Source organism: Podarcis cretensis (assembly GCF_951804945.1).
Source record: "Podarcis cretensis genome assembly, chromosome: 9".
NCBI lineage: Eukaryota > Metazoa > Chordata > Lepidosauria > Squamata > Lacertidae > Podarcis > Podarcis cretensis.
Genome location: NC_137178.1, coordinates 64668074 through 64686785, shown reverse-complemented (window position 1 = coordinate 64686785; position 18712 = coordinate 64668074). Strand labels below are relative to the sequence as shown.

The 18712-nt window shown below is 43.8% G+C and overlaps 1 long non-coding RNA gene across 2 annotated transcripts in view; it reads right to left on the bottom strand.

Moving 5' to 3' along the window:
• Window positions 1-12462, bottom strand: part of LOC307223663 — a 44199-nt gene extending 31737 nt beyond the window's left edge. For both annotated transcript variants that reach the window (XR_013842172.1, XR_013842173.1), the window contains exons 1-3: window positions 12259-12462; window positions 2673-2749; window positions 448-565 (exon numbers count right to left, since the gene is read on the bottom strand). This is a non-coding gene — a long non-coding RNA (uncharacterized lncRNA). The remainder of the gene's footprint in view (window positions 1-447; window positions 566-2672; window positions 2750-12258) is intronic.
• Window positions 12463-18712: the final 6250 nt, after the last annotated feature.

Genomic DNA, 18712 nt, shown 5'->3' with positions numbered 1-18712 from the left:
TTCATGGAGGCTAAGACTGCAACTGCCATATGGGGTCCACTCAAATGAAGTACCCGGGAGCAGACTCCGGGGAAAGAAGCACTTGTCAGCCACAACTTTCTGAATAGGGGGGCAATATGCAATGGGGGGAGAGAGATAAGGCTGAAATCTTCAGCACGTTTTCATAATAAGAATAATTCTTATTAAGCTCATTGGAACTTGCTGTTGAATAAATATGCATAGAGCTGAGCTGTTTATATGTTTCTTAGGGTAAATGGGTTTTGAAGACTCAGTGCTATATATTAAAAAGTCTTCCCAAAGTTATGTCCCATATATGAAAGTGCAAAAAGTTGGAACCACGTCTACCTATCTGAGGAGGAAGTTGTTGCCCAATTACTATTCCATTTCTACTGTCCTAACAGTCAGTGAGATGTTAGAATGCCTGTGACATAGCAGGCAGAATCTCACCTGCTAAAGAAAGAACCTGTTGAAGATTGCCAGAGGCGGTGTTGAAGAATGATGGAAACTCAGATTGACAATCCACTATAGCAAATATTAATCTGCAATGTAAATGACACACCTGCACCTTAGATAAGAGAAACAAAAGAGGTATAACTGATGTAGCTCATTAATTATATTATTAATTATAGGACATTTTAGTAGAGGTATGAACAATGGCTGATGCCGAATTTGGAGTGTAGAGGGGAGTAGCTATGTCACTAGCACAGATTCCTGAAAAGCATAAAACAAATCGGGGTTTTTGTGAGGGGGATGATTTTCTAACCACATCCACAGCCATGCTATACACTGTGGTCATGGTAGAAGGTGGAGTGGCAGGCAGATTGTGACATCAGCTGGAAGCTAGAGCAGTGATTGGACCCAGATCAGGCCTGACACCATCATCTGATGGCAGCAGGACTGACTCACAAAACAATAGACTCCAGGCCAACTCAGCCCTGTTCCCAGCAAGCCCTGTTTTGGAGTTGGCAGGAGGAGATCTGCCCTGGCATCACTCACCAGGTGCTGGCTGGTGAAAGATTGGCAGTTTCGAGCTCCTTCACCAAGTTCACCCCCCCCCCCCCATAGCCTGGTGAAAAGCAGATATGGATTGCTCTGTAAAATATGTATTGCACCTGAATACCACTGTAGTGATGTTAGGAAATCTTAGTTAGACAAACTTTGGTCAAGCTGAGGAAAGGCATTGTGGGAGAACCGGAGACCAAAGGATTTATGCAAAATGTGTATCTGTTACTTTAAACTGTAGACTACCAGTAATTGGCTCTGGAAGTGTAAATAAGTTATCCCATACATCTGCAGGAAGGAAACTTTCCCTAGTTGATTTGTGGGTTTTAACACCTGGTTATCTAAGATGCTGTCCTGGTGTGAATGGGGGCTATCAAACCTCATTACAACAAGAAAGGAGGATCTGGTGTGTCTGGAAATGGGGAGGAACCTTTTCATCTCAAGGTCTTGAGAACAAATAAGCTTCAGCTGTCACAAGCTGAGTTATCAGCCTACTATGTGACCATTGGTAAATTTTAAATTAATCAGAAAAACTGACTGGTCCTTGGGTCCGACTACACGTGGGTTCTCAAGGATAAAATCTTTAGGAATGGAGCCTGAAAGCGAGTAGCATCTGCCCTTCTGCCAGGCAGAGCAACATGCTGGCAGTTGCCATCCTCTCTACATTCATATGCATGTTCTTTGTGATGTAGAATTCTTGTTGTCTTCTTGAGATGCGGATTCAGCCGAGAACTTTACGAACTGTCCTAAGATTTCTCGTGTTCTCATTTGTAAGTATGTTAGCTAGTGATGCTATACAATGTTTTTATTTTCTTGTTTGAACCCTGTAAGAGATGTGCCTACTTTTAAGTATGATCAATTTTGTTTTTAAATAAACCTTGAAAAAGGATTTTCCTGTTCTGTTCTGTGTGCCTTCTGTGGGGGAAATCTAAATCCAAAGTCTGACCACTTAGCCGTGTACCAGACCTGTTGAATTTCTGCCTGCAACTGTGGTAAAGCAATGCAGGGTGGGGTAGCCGGTAACACTGAAGAGTAATCTCCTTCCTTAGGTTATTCTTCTGGGCTATCCTAAGATAAGGAAGTGGTGGCAGCATTTACCAATTTTGTTGTGTTTTGTCCTGAAAATAAGTGTTCGGCACACCCTCCTCTCTCTTAGCCGGGTCCTGCCGGACTGAAGGGCAGATGGGGAGGTGGGGGCAAGTGCCAGAATTGCTACAACCACACTTAAGGCAGCTTTCCTGGATCAGTTTTCGTTGCAAACAGTTGGTTGGTTGGTTTTAAATCCCAATACTTTCACAGTAGCTGGGAGGGAACCATGCCAGTAGCAGAAATCAAGAGATTTCTTAGGATGTTCTCCCAACTCCTTTTGATTTTCACAAACCAAACACAGACACTTAAACCTGCACCATTGGATCATGTAAAAATCAGTTCGTTTTCTTTAAGGTGGGTTTTCTTTTCCTTTTGGTCCCAGGTGCTTTTGTGTATAGAAAGTTGGAACTTGAATGATGACACTGTCTTCTGCACTGATGTTTCATCTCCTCCTATCCCAGTATATTAACAACTAATTAAATTGTGAAAATATGAAGGTAAATGGTACCTTTCTGGTGTTGGATATCATGAAGAAAGACATTGAAATCGAATCTGAAAAGCCCATGGTATTGCAGGCTCACCTCCATGTCATGATAAATCTATCTCTATGCAAGATCAGCCATCCACTCCTTTATTGGAACACGCACAAGCTCTGTTTCTGGAAGATACAGATAAAATTTCAAGGGCAGACACCACACTAAAAAACAACAGCTTTGCATTGCTATATCCCACTTCATGGCGAATGCTGGAATTTTACCTCTTTACCAGATGCACAACAAGAGCCATAGCAAAAAACGGATATACTTCTGATGGTGTATGACACAGCAGACTAACAGGTCTGATGTTATTTTACAGTGGTAAATACAGTATTATTATAATAACATACATATTTATAAAATAACACTGTAAACACCTAATGCTTGTTAGGTATACCTTTGCATTTCTTGGTCAGATCACTGGAAGGTGCATGCAGGTTTAATTCTTACTGGGGAAAATGCTGCCCATGCATATTTGCTTGCATAAAAGGCCTCAAGGTTTTCTTGTATCGTAAAGTTTAGGTCCGATTTGGTTCATTTATTATTATTCATTAAACGTGCACATCGCTTCTCATCAAGAAAGTCCCAAATTGATTTGCAGCCAAAGTGAAAAGCGCAATAAAAGATTGCCCAAACTGCGGGAGGCAGCGGAAGACAGGAGTGCCTGGCGTGCTCTAGTCCATGGGGTCACAAAGAGTCGGAGACGACTAAACCACTAAACAACAACAATGCAACAAAGTTTGTTCCATTATCTGTATACTATCAAAAGTTATAGCCAAATAACCAGAAGCACAACTTGCTTAGGTTGATATGCAGTAGTTTTCCTTCATTTGAATGTAGCCAATGAGCATGAGTGTTTAGAGAGCCAATCAGGTGTTATGAGCCATCAAACCTCAGAAATACTTTTCCCAAAAGTTTTCCATCTTGTCATCTTGTATAAGCCCACTACTCAGTATAGGGCCTGCAATTTGTGATGCCACCACAGCAACCATGGACAATAGCCATCCAGCCTCCCCCCAATATCTCCAGTGAAAGATCCCACCATTCCCAATGCACTCTGTGCTACTGTTGAACAGTTTTTCTCCTAATACTTAGCTGAAATCTGCTCCCCTGGCAACTTTCCAAACAATGGTTCTAGTCTTGCCCTCTGGAGTAACAGAGAATTCTTGGGAATTTAGCATAGCTTTTGGATCGGGTCCAGCACACTTCCTTCTGCGCTCTCTCTCCGTCCTCCAGCAGCTACGTAGTAGAGTTTTGGCAGCATAGAAACTGTTGCAGTGTGTGTGTGTACCGAATCAAACACACTCAGACGTTAGTGTGTATATAAAAAGGTAAAGGTAAAGGTACCCCTGCCCGTACGGGCCAGTCTTGACAGACTCTGGGGTTGTGCGCCCATCTCACTTAAGAGGCCAGGGGCCAGCGCTGTCCGGAGACACTTCCGGGTCACGTGGCCAGCGTGACATCGCTGCTCTGGTGAGCCAGAGCCGCACACGGAAACGCCGTTTACCTTCCCGCTGGTAAGCGGTCCCTATTTATCTACTTGCACCCGGAGGTGCTTTCGAACTGCTAGGTTGGCAGGCGCTGGGACCGAGCAGCGGGAGCGCACCCCGCCGCAGGGATTCGAACCGCCGACCTTTCAATCGGCAAGTCCTAGGCGCTGAGGCTTTAACCCACAGCGCCACCTGCGTCCCACCTAGTGTGTATATAACTCAGTCTTTAATCATGTAGATAAACAACACAGGGATTTCCGGGCGACAAAGCGCTCATCCTGCTTCTTTCTCCGTCAGAAGCCGGAACAGAACAGACAGACACACAGAGAAACACTCCCCTCTGTGAAGCTAGCCACGCCTCGGGAATGTGAGACATCACTCAGAACTTCTTAACCCTGTAAGTTCTGAATCTATCCACACCCCCTCTTGTCTCCAGTCCTGAGGGGACCTGTGGACATACATTTACAGACCTCTGAGAGATCAATCCCTTTCCCATTGCCTTTCGCCCCTTCCTGGCGTCCTTGTCAGGCAACTGTTGAACCTCCTCACAACTCCCAGGTTCGCACTGTGCGAAACCAAGCCACGCATTAGTGACCTGAAACCTCTCAGGTGGAATTCCCTTCGTGGTGCGAGTGGACCGTCTGAGCACAAACTCAGGTGCTCCTTCTGACTCACTGTGGTCAGCAGGTGTGTCCTCTCCATCATAATCCTCCCCCTCTGACTTAACGCGTCTTCGGGGCTTTTGTACTTTACTAACAGGAGACGAAGGCTCACTCTTGGGCTCTCTTTTAACAACCTGTGGAGATGCCCAACCCTGTTCTTGACCCTGTTCAGAGACTTGGTCTTCAGCAACAGGTTCAGCCTCTGCCTCTCCTTCCTCCTCAGAATCAGACAGACATTCTGAGAGAACATCATGCCTTGCATGAGTCTTTGACCAACCTTTCTGCTCACAGAACTCAGCATGCTTACTGATCAGAAGCTTGGTCTGATCACCTTCTGGATATGCAAACCTCCATCCCTTTGTCACAGGTTCATACCCACAGAAGATCATTTTCTGGAATCTAGGGCCACCTTGCTTTTGTTGTGCTTTTGGTACCGGCACCAAGGCCTGTGACCCGAACACACGGAAGAAATGTATCTGCGGTTTCTCTCCGTGGAGCATAAAAAACGGGGTTTCACCTACCACTGAATTGTAGGACCGGTTCATAGTGAAATTCACTGTCCTAATCCCCTCCCCCCAAAAACTCGGAGGCAAACCAGAGTCTGACAGCAAAACCTCTGTAGCTTTAACCAGAGCTTCACTTCTGAGCTCTGCCACTCCCCTCTCCTGAGGAGAAGTCACCTTGTGATGTATCCCTTTCTGGCGAAAGAACTTCTGCAGAGCAGACCCAGTAAACTCTGCACATTGGTCACTTTGGACCCCCTGCACCTTGGTGGAGAACCTTAGTTCCACCTCCACAACCCAATCTTTGATCAGTTGTGTTGCATCTTCTTTCATTCTCAGTGCATAGACCCAGGAGTTCTGGGTATAGTCATCTGTCAGCGTCAGCACAAACCTGGCCCCTCCCAGACTTGGTTTCGGCATGGGCCCAAAGAGGTCTGTGTGCACAAGCTCAAAAGGTTTTGTGGTTACCCTCTCCACCCTGGGATAACTGCACCCTTTTACCTTTGCCATTTTGCATGCCCTACATTTTAGGGATCTGCCACACTCCTCTATTTTGCAACCCTTAGTGCACTCTGGCAACATCTGGATTTCTTCCAAGGTACCATGTGACATTTTTCTGTGCCAAACACAGGCACATGAAACATGAGTGGGAACTGTTGCACGCTTTGCTTGTGCCCTCTCAACATCCCCCTCACCCTTCAGAGGCGTTTTCAGAACAAAGAGATTGTTCTGCCCCTTTGCAACACTGACCAGTTGCTTTCCACCTCTGGAAATTGTACAGACATTGTTTTCGAAGCACACCTTATACCCCTCCTGTAAGAGACAAGGGACAGATAAAAGACAATGTTTCATCCCAGGTGCCACATACAGCAAGTGTTGCTGTTATCAGATGCCTGCCGGCTCCAGAGTCTATAACCCAGCACATTTCTCTGTCCTTATCGGAGCAGTCCTCAAATTTTGCCAGTGAGGCCGTGAGCTGATAAGGACCGTCGTCACTGTCTAAGTCACGTACTGCTTGCGCCTTCCCACGCCTGGTTTGTTTCCTGGATTGGTTGCCATGGAAACTGGGCTGATTCCCATGGGAAGCGACCTTGAAAGCATCCTGCCCAGCCTGTCTGGCTCTCTGGGGGCAGGAGTGACGCAGATGGTCAGGAGAATTGCAAACAAAGCACCAACGAGTGGAAAAACACTGAACCGTGCATCGACGTGGGCTTCCAGCTGGCTTGGCTCCACCCCTGCAACCGGATGAGCTCTCTGTGCCAGCCCTGCCCCCTCTGAAACGGCGTTCCACCCCGTCACACACAGTGGAAAACTTTTCAAACTTGCCTTTGGAATTCTCTGCCCCCCCGACACTTCCATCAGCGCTCCTTGAGGCTGAGATCTCAGGGACAAGGGCTTCAGCCACTTCTGGGCTTCTCATTACTTTTCCAGGGCTCTGGCCTTCTGCTGAGCTTTCACACAAAGCCCTCAGCACCTCCCAGGCAGCCCTAGCCGACTCAGCGCCCTCCAAATGAGGCATCAGCGTAGCGTCCACGCATGACTTCAACAAGGAAAATTCCCTTTGCATTCTCTGCTGGCTATCTTCCGGCAACGCAGCCTCCCAGCCTGCAGCGTCTGTCCCAGCAGCAACTGGTGTGGGGGGTGACGGCTCCCTCTGGGCTGGATCCCAAAGCCCTGTAGCCAAAAACCAACCCCTCACTCTCCTGACCCAGGTGTCCCATCCTTGGGTGGTGAGCTTTTCAAACGGTACATCTTCTAAGACCTGGCCATCTGCCATCTTCTCCCCCGGGGCCCAGCTTACTCACGTAACCAGCAGCAGCTTCCCGGCACCCGGCTCAGCAGATCAGCTCCTTCCCAGCAAGTTCCTCTGCCCCAAACGCAGGCAGGACCTCAGCTGGCTCCAGCGTCTTCTTCAGCTGGCTTCAAACACACACCGGCACACCTTGGCAACAGCTTCAAACAGCTTGGCTGACGTTCCATAACCTCTTGGGAATTTAGCGTAGCTTTTGGATCGGGTCCAGCACACTTCCTTCTGCGCTCTCTCTCCGTCCTCCGGCAGCTACGTAGCAGAGTTCTGGCAGCGTAGAAACTGTTGCAGTGCGTGTGTGTACCGAATCAAACACACTCAGACGTTAGTGTGTATATAACTCAGTCTTTAATCATGTAGATAAACAACACAGGGATTTCCGGGCGACAAAGCGCTCATCCTGCTTCTTTCTCCGTCAGAAGCCGGAACAGAACAGACAGACACACAGAGAAACACTCCCCTCTGTGAAGCTAGCCACGCCTCAGGAATGTGAGACGTCACTCAGAACTTCTTAACCCTGTAAGTTCTGAATCTATCCACAAGAATAAGTCTGTTTCATCATCTTCATGACAGCCCTTCATGAAAACTGCTCTTATGTCACACCTCACTCTTCTCTTCTCCAACTAAGCGAACAACATTCCTCCAACCATTCATCACATAACTTGGCTTCTACATATTTCACTGTTATGGAGACTTCCTCCTGTACTTCCTCAAGTTGTTTTTCGTTCACAACTGAATGTAGTTTGGTCTTTAGGCCAAAAGGTGATACATGAATATACCATAACACAATGCAATGCCACATCATATAACCAGCCCTTCCCATATGCCAAGTCTGTTCCTCGTATTGGAGTTTACTTGGCCAATTATATGCATGGGACTTCTGCAGTAATGTTGTTTGTCTTACTTGGGAACTGAATTTTGCTAGCATAAATTGAATTGTGAAATTGGGCTTGCTTTTGGGAGGCCTGGGTTAAAAATTCCCACATCTGCCTTGGATTCATTTTGTGGCCTTGAGAAAGTTATTTGAACAACTCAGTTCTGCATCCCGTGAGTCATACCCTACAGAGTCATCAATCTATAAGAAATGATCAACAGATTGTGCCTGAAGCTTTGCAAGCAGTGCAGGAGTCCCCTCACCCCCCAGAAAAATATTTGACTTCACAGTCTGGTGATTGGTACGGTTAGTCCTCATGATGAAGTCAGTAGAATTCAGTACATTCTCCTTTTATATTGACTCCTTTAAAAGAACAACTTGAGAACATCTGCAGAAATGAAAAGTTGGAGAAACATTTTTCGAGTTGTTTTATTTTAGTTGTAGTGTAGGAACAAGGAGGTGCAGCTGACACGCGGCTTGTAGGAAAAGCTTTACGACTGAGCTGAAACCAGAAGTTTTGAGCACCAGCAATTTTGGCAAGCCTTAACCACCAGTGCAAAGGGAATATACTTCCAAAATGTTGAAATGGGTAGGTGCCCTAAGCTGACAATAAAATGCAGTCTGTTTTTAATGAGTTGTTTTTGTGTGTGTTTTAGAATGTTGTTTTTAACTTTTTTTCCAGAAGTTTTAATTATACTGTTTTATATGTGTGCAAGATCTAAATTTAAGAAATAATATAAACAATATAAGCTGGGCACAATTAAATTAAGTTCTATTTAATTGTACCCAGGTTATATTACTTCAACTTTGGTATGTACAATGAAAGTGAAATAGGAGCAGGCAGCAAGTGGGGGGGCTCCATTTTAATTTGTCATTAGTCCTAGAAAACACATACAAACATCCCAAGACCTCCCCCATAATAAAGACACAATTGACACAGAATTTAGTTTAAGGTTATTAGCATAATTTTGGCCACAACTTTATTGATTACAGATTGTGAGTGGTTTGCTTAGGCCAGCCTTTCTCAACCTGTGGGTCCCCAGATGTTGTTGAACTACAACTCCCATCACCCCTAGCTAGCAAGGCCAGAGCTCAGGGATGATGGGAGTTGTAGTCCAACAACATCTGAGGACCCACAGGTTGAGAACCGCTGGTTTAGGCATTGGTTCCTGACTAGCTGCACTGGCAGGGCAGCACTGACAACTGGACACTGGCAGAGGTCAGTACAGGTAAACATTGTGGGGGAGCATTGGACCAGGCTCAGACTCAAGCTCACCCCAAATGCAGGAATATGCAACTGTCCCATACGCGGAATGAACCTGTGGCATTATCAGCACCATGTTCTAACCAACTGAGCTATCAGTGCAATCCAGGCAAGCTTTACGCCCCTGGCTTGAACATTTTGCAAAAACAAGGATCAAAAACCAACTAGAGCTCTTGCTATGAGGATGGCTGAATATTAAAGCACATGATCACAACTGCCACATGCAAAGAAGGCATACATTGTGGCCTCCATTGAAACCTGACATACAACCCACTGGGATTCTTCAGGGTGGTATTGAAGACTGTTTCCCTTAAAGATGGTGATATTGGAATGAAAGTTCAGCACTGATGGTGCCTGTGTTTCAAGGCTGGACTCTATTATGACAGGTTCATCAAGTTTTAAAAGGACCAGGCCACAGTCTAAGCCCTGACATACGAGACTAAAATGTAGTGTGCATGTTTATGATGTAAGTCCCATTGATATACGAACACCTGCTTGAGCCCTGCACATGCTTTCAAGATCAGGAGAAAATACACAAATTGCAATGAGATATAGTCTAGAAAATATAGCCTCGTGAAGACTCCACCCCACTGGAAGCTTCAATAGTAGGTAATATATTCCTCAAGAGACAGAAGTTGGCAGGATGAAACCCTATGCACAGTTGGTGGAGAGAGTAAGTTTGACTGAATATAGCGGGACTTACTTGGTCCTGCAAAGGATTGCACTAAATATCCACCAACCGTTTCCCCTTTTAACTGATCAACTCCCCAGATAAAGAGTGAGTACAATGGAGCAATTAACAAAAGGCCTCCATTCATTTGTTTTTGGCAATGTCACAATAAAACCTCTGGGGTGTCTAAAATATTAAAAACTCTGGAACAGGGCACGTCACCGTTGCATTATTTTCTGTGAAAGAATGAATTGGTTTTATTCCTCCCCCCCCCCCGCCTTGTTATCTCAGCTGGAATATATGCACTTGACATATGGACATTTTGGATGCAAAAATAAAGAAGCAGTAAAGCTTCAATCACATGGTAATTTTGGAAGTAGCCCAGGAGCTAAAGTGCCTTCCTAATAAGGCAAAATCGCTTTGGTTGCCCAAGCATAAATTTGCCTTGTCTATCCAAGTTTCAATAAACATTTGGCATAATTTTCTGACATGGAAAGAAAGGCTGGTTAATGGAGTTCTTGCCTTCCCCTCCTGCTCCCCCAGGGGGAAACCAGCTGAAGTGGCCAACTACTAACAATGAATAGGTTGGTAGGGAAGAAGTAGTAAAGGCATATCGCCTTTATTATATTTGAAAGCCAAAATTATTAATTGAGGAAACACACAAAGCGTCTGCAGCTGCATGTAGCTCAAAAAGGTTTTTCGCACAGTGGGACTTTTTTAGTTTAAGGAAGATTTGCAGGATAGGCATGGAAAACAAAACAGAAGCACAGCTTCCCCTGTAACTTAGGGTACAGTTGATGCAATACAGGTTGGAAGAAGAAGAAAATCCAGGAGAGGAAAAGCTGAGAAGCAATGAGGGGAAATGAACAGCAGAACTGTGGTGAGTAAAACATCGGGGGGGGGGGGGGCAAATGCTAAGTTGTAAGGGGGGTAAATTAGAGTGGAAAGCAAAAGTTTAAAGGAAAAAGACAAGAAAGTATTCGTTTCTTTCACAAATATATTTTGTTCTATGGAAGGTAATTTGAACAGCAGGAAGAATTGAGACAATAGATGGTTACAGTGGGAATCGCACAACCAGTACTAGTTTGGGGCTCTGTCCCACCTGCATTGCTGGCAGTTGCTTTCTTCGTCATCATCGGTAAAAGTCAAAAGTTCATGGCTGGCTAATGGGAAAGGACTAGTTCAGTGGTATAGCATATGCTTTGTATGCAGAACGTCCCAGGTCCACTCACAAACAATTCCAGGTAGGCCTAAAAGAGATCCAGCTATTGACAGTTGTTGTAGGTGTTACTAGGGTCTCACAAGGTAGAGAACATAAAAAAAATTGAAAAATTGTCCAGTAGCACCTTAGAGACCAACTAAGTTTGTTCTGGGTATAAGCTTTCGTGTGCATGTACACTTCTTCAGTTACACGAATACATGCACACGAAAGTTTATACCCAGAACAAACTTAGTTGGTCTCTAAGGTGCTACTGGACATTTTTTTAGTTTTATTTCTTTAGACTGCATCAGACTAACACGACTACCTACCTGAAGGTAGAGAACAGCTTCCTATGGTCATCTCTGAAACCACACTATGTGGTTGTTGTTACATCAGAGCTCAATGTCAGTGTGACTTGGCCAAATCATATCTTCCAAGTGTCCCAATTTTCCAGGGACGGTCCCAGAATTATGAAAGCCATCCAGCTTCTGATTTGATCCTGGAATGGCTCTATTTCACCTGCCAGAACTGTCAGTAGGGAAGAAGTAGTAAAGGCATATCGCCTTTATTATATTTGAAAGCCAAAATTGATCCAGTGTTTGTCCTGAGCGATGACAATGGCAGCAGTGGCAACTTTGAAGGAGCACCCTGTTGCCTCTTTATGGCCACCACTGCTGGCCTCCCCTCTTGGGCAGCTTGTGGTGGCTGCTGGAGAGCGGGTGAGAAGGAGGAGAGGCTGCCGCCCTAAGGCGCAACCCTGCATGACACATCAGCTCTGAGGGGCAGGCAGATGGCAGGGCCACCCAGGCTGGGAAGAAATGTGAAACAGAGTGCAAGGTCTTGATTTTTTATATATTTTAAAAGTGCTTTGTGTGTCCGTGTCTAAACTTGCCCCTTTCTAAATTTATTTGTTGGTGTGTGCTTTTCTTTTTGTCAAACTACCAAAGAATCAAATCAAATCAGGATTAAGGGGTTTTCTCAGGACTGTGGAAAAGCAGCCTGAAGGGAGAGAAGGCAGAGTGACTCCATCTGCTGCTGATCAGCCTTCAAGGACACAGAGGAGAAGGTGCTGATGAGAACCTGCTGGCTTCAGCCTTCTTAAGCAGAGCTTCCAGCAGCAGTCAGAGACTGGTAACAATGCTTTTAGTTCCTGGTCTTACCTTACTGCTTCCTGCTCATCTTGACCCTTGACCACCATGATCATCAGATTCCCTGACTCCTGGACCATCTGAACACATGGATTGCAGTTTGACTGCCCCTAAGACTGGGCCTGGCTTTGGATGCTGACTCTGCCTCCAGGCAAGTACACCTCAGAGACTCTTCTGGTTGGCTGGCTTCCCACTCCAGTGAGCTCTGCACATGGTTGCTCAGCAATGAGATTATGACAGAGGGTGTGTGTGCTGTGTCCCATTGGTGTGATAGAAAATGCTCTGTGGTGGGTTGGGAATGGGGGTCAAGGAGTATCAGTTTATGTAGACAAGGATTAAATGTAAGGTATTGGTTGTGTTTAGAATAGAATAGATTCCTGAGAAATCTCTATGTGGGACAAGAAGCTACAGTTAGAACTGGATATGGAACAACTGATTGGTTCAAAATTGGGAAAGGAGTACGACACGGCTGTATTTTGTCTCCCTGCTTATTTAACTTATATGCAGAATTCATCATGCGAAAGGCTGGGCTGGATGAATCCCTAGCCGGAATTAAGATTGCTGGAAGAAATATCAACAACCTCAGATATGCAGATGACACAACCTTGATGGCAGAAAGTGAGGAGGAATTAAAAAAACCTTTTATTGAGGGTGAAAGAGGAGAGCGCAAAATATGGTCTGAAGCTCAACATCAAAAAAACGAAGATCATGGCCACTGGTCCCATCACCTCCTGGCAAATAGAAGGGGAAGAAATGGAGGCAGTGAGAGATTTTACTTTCTTGTGCTCCATGATCACTGCAGATGGTGACAGCAGCCACGAAATTAAGAGACGCCTGCTTCTTGGGAGGAAAGCAATGACAAACCTAGACAGCATTTTAAAAAGTAGAGACATCACCTTGCCAACAAAGGTCCATATAGTAAAAGCTATGGTTTTCCCAGTAGTGATGTATGGAAGTGAAAGCTGGACCATAAAGAAGGCTGATCGCCGAAGAATAGATGCTTTTGAATTATGGTGCTGGAGGAGATTCTTGAGAGTCCCATGGACTGCAAGAAGATCATACCTCTCCATTCTGAAGGAAATCAGCCCTGAGTGCTCACTGGAAGGACAGATTGTGAAGCTGAGGCTCCAATACTTTGGCCACCTCATGAGAAGAGAAGACTCCCTGGAAAAGACCCTGATGCTGGGAAAGATGGAGGGCACAAGGAGAAGGGGACGACAGAGGACGAGATGGTTAGACAGTGTTCTCAAAGCTACAAACATGAGTCTGACCAAACTGCGGGTGGCAGTGGAAGACAGGAGTGCCTGGTGTGCTCTGGTCCATGGGGTCACGAAGAGTCGGACACGACTGAATGACTAAACAACAACAACAAGAATAGATTTATGAAAGATTTAGAAAACTTATTGATTAGAATATTTGTTTGAGATTGTATGGGAAAAATATGGAATAACAGATACAATCTTGCTTAAAATGTATATAGGGAGTACAGTGTAAGCGATGGAAGTTAATCAATGAAATTTTATTATTATTTTCATACTGAGGTATTTCTAGAATAAACTTTGAAGAAATTATTCCAACTTTTCTTCTTTTTTCTCTTTTGTTCCTTTTTTCATATATATGTGCTTATTTGAAATATATATGTATGTATGTATTTGCAATATTTTGCTTATATTTTATAACAATTATGTTAAATAAATTAAAAATAAAAAAGGAGTGTCAGTTGGCGGGCGGGAATGAGAAATGTTGCTGTTTTCATCTGAGGAATATTGAAGGGGATTAATCACATAGTACAGCCCCCCATCATTTTATTCCAACATTGACTTTTTCTTGTAGTGTCGATTGAATGTGTATGTATTTAGCTGAACTTCCTAACTTTCCTGGACTAGGGATTAGTGAGATCAGAACAAATTTAGGGGAATGTGGGGGGACAGGCAGGGGAAGTTCCATTGAGCAACCCAAAAAATCCTTGCAGTTGTAGAAATACTTTGGTGGATGCTGCCCATACAGAACAAAATGGTTTTCTGGATCAGTTCCACACTGCTAATCCACTCATGATGCTGAGAGCATATAACTGAAAATTCAGTCCTTAGCTGTATCTGAAGGAATCTAGGTGGCTGTATGTAAATGAATTTGCATATGCTTTAACGTTTCTTTGTGGCTGTGCTGCATTTGGATCTCTGCTATAATTAATAGGCTTTTCTGCTTCTGATGTTTCTTACACTCTGACCTTGGTGGCTCCTGTCAGATTTGGTTCCTTGTCTAGCTCTTGTCTTCCTGGTTTGCCTTTACTTGCAATGGCATGTTGCGATGTGTGGTAGCTTTGCATGTTTGCTGTGAGCTGAAGGGGCCTGGCGTTGAGCTGTTGCAAAGGGAGCAGGATGTCAACCCACTGCCATGGCTGTCAACATTGCTTGGCTTCAGCACCATCATACCCCGTTTTCATCTCATCATCTACACGTTGATTTCCCTTTGACCCTCACTGCCCATCTCGCATGGTAAAAAAAGATCAGTTGTTGAACTGGACATTGAACATGCTTTTATTTTGTATCTAAGCGCGGACTCTGACATCTTAAGTTCGCATCACCTAAGTGCCCACTTCTTGCCCATAGAATGAAAATAGGCAAGTCTGAGGAGACACAGGCTTTTAAAGAGAGCAACCTTCAGTGGTACCCAGTATGTTGACTCCCAGTACGTTTCCGAGCACAATTCAAAGTGTTGGTGTTGACCTTTAAAGCCCTAAACTGCCTCGGCTCAGTATACCTGAAGGAGCGTCTCCACCCTCATCATTCTGCCCGGACGCTGAGGTCCAGCGCCAAGGGCCTTCTGGTGGTTCCCTCGTTGCGAGAAGCAAAAGTACAGGGAACCAGGCAGAAGGCCTTCTCGGTAGCGGTGCCCACCCTGTGGAATGCCCTCCCATCAGATGTCAAAGCGATAAACAACTACCTGACATTCAGAAGACATCTTAAGGCAGCCCTGTTCAGGGAAGTTTTTAATGTGTGACATTTTGGTGTATTTTTGGTCTCTGTGGAAGCCGCCCAGAGTGGTTGGGGAAATATAATTATTATTATATTATTATTATTATACCCAGGGGGGCTTCTATAAAGTTCTGCTTTTCCTAGCCTGCCTGGATCATCTATACTGGGTGGCAGGCATTATCAAGACCTTGGCATACTAGAGGTCATGGCTGATGAACTGAGCGTGGTGGGCTAGAAACTGAATAGAAAAGAAACCCCTACAAAACTGAGACTGCCTGAGCAGCAGCAATAGATGCTGGCAAGGTGGTGCAGGTGAAGGTTGTATTGCTGAACTGGCTTTCCAACCCTGTGCTAGCTGGTCAATGAGAGGGAGGTACAAGGCAGCAGTGAGCTCAGTGCAGTGCAGGAGCAGCAACAGAGCCAATCAGATGCTCCCTCCATGGCTCTTTCCCACTCAGTAACTGGCAGTGATGTGAAGCATTGGAAAGCAGATCAGCAGCGCAGCGCCATCTGCACCGCACCATTGGCAGGCAGCAAAAAGGAAGCCTAGGTGCTAGAAACATAGCTTATTGTAGCATAGATGTGTTTCATTTTTCTTCTTTTGAGGCCACTGCAAATGTACAACTAGGTGAGGAACGATAAATGTGGAGTAGATTAAGATATAATCATATCAACAATAAAAATTACCAGGTTTATTTTGTAAAGTTTACTACGCAAACACACACACACGTCTAAAAAACAGAATTCAAAACAGATTCCTTAAAAAAAGAGACAACAGTTCATCTACCTCAAAAGCATATTCTTTCAAACTGGAAATAGGAATGAAAGTAAGATTCAAAATATAACCCAAAATATAACCCAACCTTGGGCCTCCAGCTGTTTTTGAACTACAATTCCCATCATCCCTGACCACTGGTCTTGCTAGCTAGGGATGATGGAAGTTGTAGTCCAAAAACAGCTGGAGGCCCAAGGCTGGGAAACACTGCTCTATAAAATAAGCGCATAAATATTATAACAACCAAGCTGCAAACAAACATAAGAAGGTGGAATAACCATTTATAGAAACACTTCTCCCATTCAAGGTATTCTCATAAATTGGCCAGTTCTAAAGATGTTGGATACTATCTAACTTAGTTATTGAATAGACCTAAAGTATTTCGATTTCAATAGGCCTGAGTAGTTCTGAGTCTGGTTTAGTTGGCTATCATCCCATTATCTGTTCCAAGACATTTGCAACTTAGATGGTTTTTTCAGATTTCTGTAGAAGTGGAGAGAACAAAGTAGCCAACATCTTAGGTTTGCTCTTGAATAAATGAATTTGCATACACACACACACTTTTGCATATTACATAACAACTGTAGCATTGTTATCAGTGCTTTGGCATATATAAATAGCTAATATGTAGTCCCTAGGGGGGAACAAACATGACTCAATGCATTCCAATATTCATTTGCACTTTCATCTGGTATTTTCCATTCTGCTGAAATTGGTTTATTTTGTTTATTCTTTGCTGATGCAAAATGTACATATTTTAATGTATTTTTATATAGCCCTCAACAGACACATATAGCTCGACCATCAACAGATATTTGCAAATCAATTAAGTTCTCTCTTAGTTAATGGTCCATCATAAAGCCATCTATGGCTGCAAACCTGACTATTTCTACTCAGAAGTAGGCCCCATTGAATTCAGTGGGTCTTTCTGCTAGGTAAGTGGAGTTAGGATTGCAGCTACATTTGCTACCTTGATTTTACAGTTCAGTATACACTTGTCATTTCTCATTTCCCGCACTCGGGTATCAAGGAGAGATAGTTTAGTGAAAAGTCAAGAAAACTTCAGGGGGAGAAAAGGAAAATTAATAATTATAAAATGAGAATTTAAGGTGGTCCAAAATGGGCAGTCCCCAAGCTGGTGGGAAGAGATATAATCCACAGGTAACAAAAGAGATCCTTTGTTTCCACATGGAAAGAACAATAATGAGTGATGCATCCCACAAGTTTTAAAAATTCACAAAAGGAAGCAGCATGAAGGTGAAATCTTAACCCTACAGGTCAGACAGTAAGCCTCACTGAATTCAGTGGCATTTACTTCTGAATACAAATGGTTAGGATTGCAGCTTTAGTGTATGTTAAGTATCTTTGGCAACAAAGAACACTTCCAAACAGAGAAAAGGTATCTGTATACAGATGGCGACCATTTTAGGCATGTCCAATTGATGTGAAATCTTTGACATGCGGGTCCTTTTGGACCTGGAAGAGGCCAGAATAGGGATGGAACAGGGAGTGGAACGAGGTGAAATGGGGATAGGCACACTTATACGTGCTCTGCTGAAGCAGATGGGTGCTGAGAACGGAACTCCCACATAAATGAACATAAATGAACATGTAAAACAATTTATGTTTCTATTGACATATAATGTAGCATGTTAAAAAACATTTGTTGTAATCTAGATCATAAATAACTGCCTACCATTGAATTAGATTTGAATTTGACGATAAGTGAGATTGAGGAAAATATACAATTTTTGGAGAATTATTAGATTAAATTAATTGAACGAGATTTAAGAATGTAAACAAGATGATAAATTGCTGGAAAAAGGTCATAATGATGTAAGTGGGAGTGGGAGACGTGAGGGAGTCCAAAGAAGTTTTGAAAAATGTGTTATGATTCATGTTACATTGTTTATCATTTTTGCATTTTGTATTTAAAAAAAAAAATCTCAATAAATATTTATATATATATATATATAAACATTTGTTGTAGAGAATTAAGAATAGCTTTCAATGCAGGAATCTGTGCTGCAGTGAAGGTTGAATAGGCATACAGTAGACAATCTGCTTCATGGTTTGTTTTCAGTTGAGTGCTCTGACATCTCTACTATAACAGCCATCAGTTTATGTAGAACCGGTCAGCTAGCCAGAAATATGGGGTTGGTTAAACAATCACTTGCACCAGGAGTTCTCAAACTTTCTTCTCTTGAGCCACACTTTCAGAATAAAAATGTGCTTGTGCCACACCATTTTTTAATTAACAAGAAATACATTGGAAGACAATACATTGGAAGACAAAGCGAAACAACTCCTAGCAGTGCTTGATTTATAACGTAGAACACAACTGCTTTATAATGTGATCATGGGATATCCAGAAAGTATAAAACAATGCAGCTATACATGAAGATGAATCATTCCTGAAATATAATATTGATTGTCCTTGAATCTTCCCGCCATAGTTCTATTCTCTCTTGCCATACCTGTATGGCACGCCAAACACTTTGAGAGCCGCTGACTTACAAAGTTGAGTAACAGCTTATGTGGATTTAACTTGCAGGACCACAGCTTTACACACTTGGCTGGAAAAGTGGGGTGAGGGTGTTGGAAGGGGAGGGGAGGGGGAAGGTAGGCAATCCCACCCTCCACTGCAGTCATCCTGGGAGAGTGTATGGAGGTGCATAGAGAGTCTGTAGCAGCCTTGGGAGACTGTTGTAAGTAC